This window comes from Colobus angolensis, unplaced genomic scaffold, assembly GCF_000951035.1.
Source record: "Colobus angolensis palliatus isolate OR3802 unplaced genomic scaffold, Cang.pa_1.0 Scaffold133, whole genome shotgun sequence".
NCBI classification, from domain to species: Eukaryota; Metazoa; Chordata; class Mammalia; order Primates; family Cercopithecidae; genus Colobus; species Colobus angolensis.
Genome location: NW_012114411.1, coordinates 3820447 through 3825867, shown reverse-complemented (window position 1 = coordinate 3825867; position 5421 = coordinate 3820447).

Here is a 5421-nt window from a genome sequence, read left to right as displayed (position 1 = left end):
ACAGGCATGAGCCACCACGCCTGGCCTGCATACTATTTAAAGTCTTTACAACTTTGGTCCCTGGGCAATAGCTTCAGCCAAGGTAGGACTTACAAAGGCTGATAATTAATAATCCTAGAGATGAAACCATCTTGACAACTGTTCCCTTCTAAAACAGGAACAAGGCTGGGTGCAGTGGCTCACACCTGTAATCCCAGCACTTTGGAAGGCCAAGGAGGGTGGATCACTTGAGGTCGGGAGTTCAAAACCAGCCTGGCCAACATGGTGAAACCCCGTCTCTACTAAAAATATAAAAAAATTAGCTGGGCATGGAGGCGTACACCTGTAATGCCAGCTACTAGGAAGTCTAACGCAGGAGAATTGTTTAAATCTGGGAGGTGGAGGTTGCAGTGAGCCGAGATCATGCCACTGCACTCCAGCCTGGGTGACAGAGTGCGACTCTGTCTCAAAAAAATTAAAAATAAATAAGTAAATTAAACGTGAATACAATATTTTCTGAAATCTTCGTTAAGTAATCTTATGCCAGTGACAGCCATCATACTACATTTTTAACATTTTTGGGATTCAGCATTTCTGAATTTTCGTGCTGGCTTCATCGGATTCACTATCGTTTTTTGTTTGTTTTTTGAGAGAGGCTCTCTCTCTGTCGCTCAGGCTTAAGTGCACTGGTACAATCACAGCTCACTGCAACCTCGACCTCCTGGGCTTGTGCAATCCTGCCTCAGCCTCCTGCATAACTGGGTCCACAGGCGCACACCACCATGCCCAGTCAATCTTTTTATTTTTGTAGAGACAATGTCCTGTATCTATACCTACACCTACAGCCTATGCCCAGGCTGGTTTGAAATTCCTGGGCTCCAGTGATCCTCCCACCTTGGCCTCCCAAAGTGCTGGGATTACAGGTGTGAGCTGAGCCTTGTGACAGCTTTTAGAAAATCTGTTGTACTACATTGCGATCTAATTTTTCTTACTATTCCGTTTCTTCCCTCCCTTCAGGTTGGACTAGTACTACAATAGATGGATATTTTTATTTCTAGAACTCTGACATCATCATTTGTTAATACTTAATGATTTCTGGAACTGCCATTCCAAAGAAGAATAAAAGCACAACTCAAGTGAGATTGAAGTAGTCGATAATCAGAAAAGATGACAAAAGTCCATATGTGACATTTGTACACATTTCTAGCTAGAATGTTAAAGTTCATCCTCTTTTCACTGTTGACCTATTTGTGGGAGGGATGAAAGGCTATAAAGAGCACACTGTTGTAATTTTCAAATTTTTGCCTGTCTCTTGAAGAGAGGTATTTTTTCACCCTTAGAAAAGGGACTGGTTTTCTACGGACTAAGTAGAAGTTACAGTCATGTAAGAAAAATCTTTGCTATTGTGTGGAGATGAATTGCTGCATTTCTGTTTCTTAAGTGATGGTACATTTGTCCATGTAACAGAACAAAAGATCCATTTGGAAATTTTTTTACTGGTATCGCCTTACATGGTATCACTGGGAACATTTATGGAATCAACACTTCTGTGGCTCAGTGACAGGTGGGGGTTATTTAAGTGCAGGGCAATATTAAAATGTACTGGTGACTAGTACATGTATTTCTCCATAAGCAGACTTGCCAAATCAGTAAACATACAAGTTTGTACTTTGATCTTCACCAGGTCAGTGGATTGCTTCGAAAGCAAAGTTTTGTGCAGGCACTCACTATGCTCTGTAAGAGCCTGTGGCCGGGCGCGGTGGCTCACGCCTGTAATCCCAGCACTTTGGGAGGCCGAGGCGGGTGGATCACGAGGTCAGGAGATGGAGACCATCCCAGTCAACATGGTAAAACCCTGTCTCTATTAAAAATACAAAAATTAGTTGGGCGTGGTGGCATGCGCCTGTAATCCCAGCTACTTGGGAGGCTGAGGCAGGAGGACCGCTTGAACCCGAGAGGTGAGGTTGCAGTGAGCCGAGATGGAGCCACTGCACTCCAGCCTGGGTGACAGAGCACAAGACTCCATCTCAAAAAAACAGAAGAAAAAAGAAAGAGCCTGTGCCCACGACTAACTAGACTTTTCTGCTGTTGTGCAAAGTTCAGTTTCTTCTCAGCAACATCAAGGATATATGAAGAAAAGGAAATAAAAACTGTAAAGTCAAAAGAGATGCCTGGTGGAACTTATTCCTGCTATCAGGGCATTGATAGTTTGAATGTTTTTATTACTTATGCAAAATTGCACATACTCCTCTACACTGACTTTATCGTGAAAACTCTCATGTGTCATGCTAATGGAAAATGTCTTATTTGTAAATAAGTATTCATAATTTTGTTACTGATGGTGTTTTTAATCTAGAATTTGAAAAACTTTCATAGTGTACAGATGTGTGTTTATATTGCTAGTAATCCATGGGAAAAATAAGATCCTAACCAAGGTCATGTAGCCTGGCCTCAACTCAGATGCCACAAAGTAGATGCCATGGCCGGGCGTGGTGGCTCACGCCTGTAATCTCAGCACTTTGGGAGGCCGAGGTGGGCGAAACATTTGAGGGTTTAAGACTAGCCTGGCCAACATGATGAAACCCCATCTCTTATAAAAATTCAAAAAGAACTAGCTGGGTGTGGTGGCGGGTACCTGTAATCCCAGCTGCTGGGAGGCTGAAGCAGGAGAATCACTTGAACCCAGGAGGTGGAGGTTGCAGTGAGCCGAGACCGTGCCACTGCACTCCAGCCTGGGCGACAGTGCAAGACTCCGTCTCGAAAAAAAAAAAAATGTAGATGCTTTTCCTTGCCTTTATAAGTGCCAGTGCCTAGGATGTTAAGTGCAGAAAGAGTTGTTTTAGACATGATGGCATTTCCTTCAAGTTATGAGTCCAGTGAAACCAGTCATATCTTATACCAGGCAGGGGCCCCCAGACTATGGCCTGTGGGCTAAATCCAGCGCATTGCTTGTTTTTGTATAGCCCACAGGCTAAGAATGTTTTTATTTCCTTGAATGAGGAGAAAAAGCCAAAAAATGACATCATTTTGTGACATATGCAAATTATACAAAATTCAAATTCCAGTGTCCCTCAATAAGGTTTTATTGGAACATAGTCATACTTTTTTTTTTGAGGACAGGGTTTCACTCTTGCCCAGGCTAGAATACAATTGCACAGTCATAGCTCATTGTAGCCCCAAACTCCTGGGTTAAAATGATCCTCCCGCTTCAGCGCCCTGAGTAGCTGGGACTACAGGTGCATACCACCACGCCTGGCTAATTTTTTCATTTTTTGTTGAGACGAGGTCTTGCTATGTTGCCTGGGCTGGTCTTTAACTCCTGGCCTCAAGTGATCCTTCTGCCTTGGCCTCCCAAAGTACTGGAATTACAGACATGAGCCACCGCGCTTGGCCACAGCCACTTTCATTTACATATTGCCAGTGGCTGCTTCACACTACAAAGCTGAGTTGTTGTGACAGATTGTGTGGCCTGCAAAGTCTAAGATATTCACTTTCTGGCCTTTTACAGAGTTTGTTGACCTTGGTCACTACGAAGGAGTTGAACTCTCCTTTTCTGTAGTTTGCCATGATTCTAAAGACCAACCCACAGCGGTGGCATCCCTGAGACTACCACCAGAGGGCGACGTGGGCCCCACAGTAGTGCATAATTAGGACCTTTCTTGGAGACAATGGAAGACTTCGAATTTGGGATGGTTCCATCCTAATTTCCTTAGCGTTCTTTCCTAACAGGAGAAAGGCTTCAAGAAACAAAACGGTCCTCATTCACTGGAACAGGGTTTGAGATACCGGCATTAAGTAAAGGAGATTTTGACTTAGCCTGGAGTGAAGGCTCTAATTTAGGAATTGATTTCCCACTCATTTTCATGGCACAAAGTCTATGCAAAGTAGGTTTTCAAATAATTGCAGAATCGGTTAGGTGCGGTGGCTCACACCTGTAATCCCTGCACTTTGGGAGGCCGAGGTGAGCAGATCACTTGAGGTCAGGAGTCTGAGACCAGCCTGGTCAACATGGTGAAGCTCTTTCTCTATTAAAAATAAAAAAGTTAGCCAGGCATGGTGGCACGCACCTGTAATCCCAGGTACTCAGGAGACTGAGGCAGGAGAATCGCCTGAACCCAGGAGGTGGAGGATGCAGTGAGCTGGGATCACACCACTGTACTCCAGCTTGGGCAACAGACTGAGACTCCATCTCAAAAATAATACAATTGCAGAATTGCCACTTGGAAATTTTGTCATGCGCTTACCTCATGGTGATAGTTGCACTGCTCCTTTAAAGAGTCATTTACATAATTCGTTATCAAATTATTAATCACTTTTAAATAGAATAATAACTACATTTGCCTCTATAACAGAAGCAGATTGCTAATTAACATTTTTGAGAATTAAACTGCTTATGAAGTAGCCAGTAAAACTAAATTTAAATGTGATATTTAGTGTCTTGTAGATTTAAAACTGCATTATACTGTACTTTGTCTGTAATGAAAATGTTCTATTCAATAAGGTATCTTTTTTTTTTCTTTTTGGCCAAGATGGCACTAAGTAAAATTTAAATCAAGAGGTGGCATAATCCATGAGTCAGCCAGACTGTCAGCTGGAAAAATCTTCAGTAATACCTTCCTTCTAAATTATAGAAACTAACTTTTCCATACACACTGTAAACAGTAAACACTCTTTAACAGAGAGCACTGGTTATGCTCCATTTCCTAACCTGAAGGACTCTTATCACACACCCACCTCTGAGAACACAAGCTCCTCAGTTTTTTTAATCTTTTGGCCACATTTCATTCAATAACTATAATACCTTTTATACATGTTAGATTTCCAAGGAGGTAAGTGAATCACGTAATGGGGGTGAACTGTTCCCAGTCAAAATACCTTATAACTGGCTTTTCTGTGTTGTTGATATCTTTTCTGTAAATACTAAGCCTTTCTCCCAAGCCCATGTTTATTCCTACCTAAAAGTCAAATTGACATGAAGTGAAAAATGATTATTGCTCCTGAAGACAATGGATTGCTTGGTGTTGGGATCTTTCCTTTAAAACTGATAATGCTTCCCCAAGTCAGTTTCATCTGCCTGACTGACTAGAACATTTACTGTGGCACATTTTCCAGGTTTGATAGGAAAATGCTAAGCGTTGTAGGACACAGATCTTCTTGCTCACAGGCACTCTACCAGCCTTTGAAAAAGCCAATTTAGGCCAGGCGCGGCTGCTCATGCCTGTAATCCCAGCACTTTGGCAGGACAAGGTGGGCAGATCACAAGGTGAGGAGTTCAAGACCAGCCTGACCAACATGGTGAAACTCCATCTCTACTAAAAATACAAAAAAGTGAGCTGGGTGTGGTGGCAGACACCTGTAATCCCAGCTACTCAGGCGGCTGAGACAGGAGAATCGTTGAACCCAGGTGGCAGAGGTTGCAGTGAGCCGAGATTGCGCCACTGC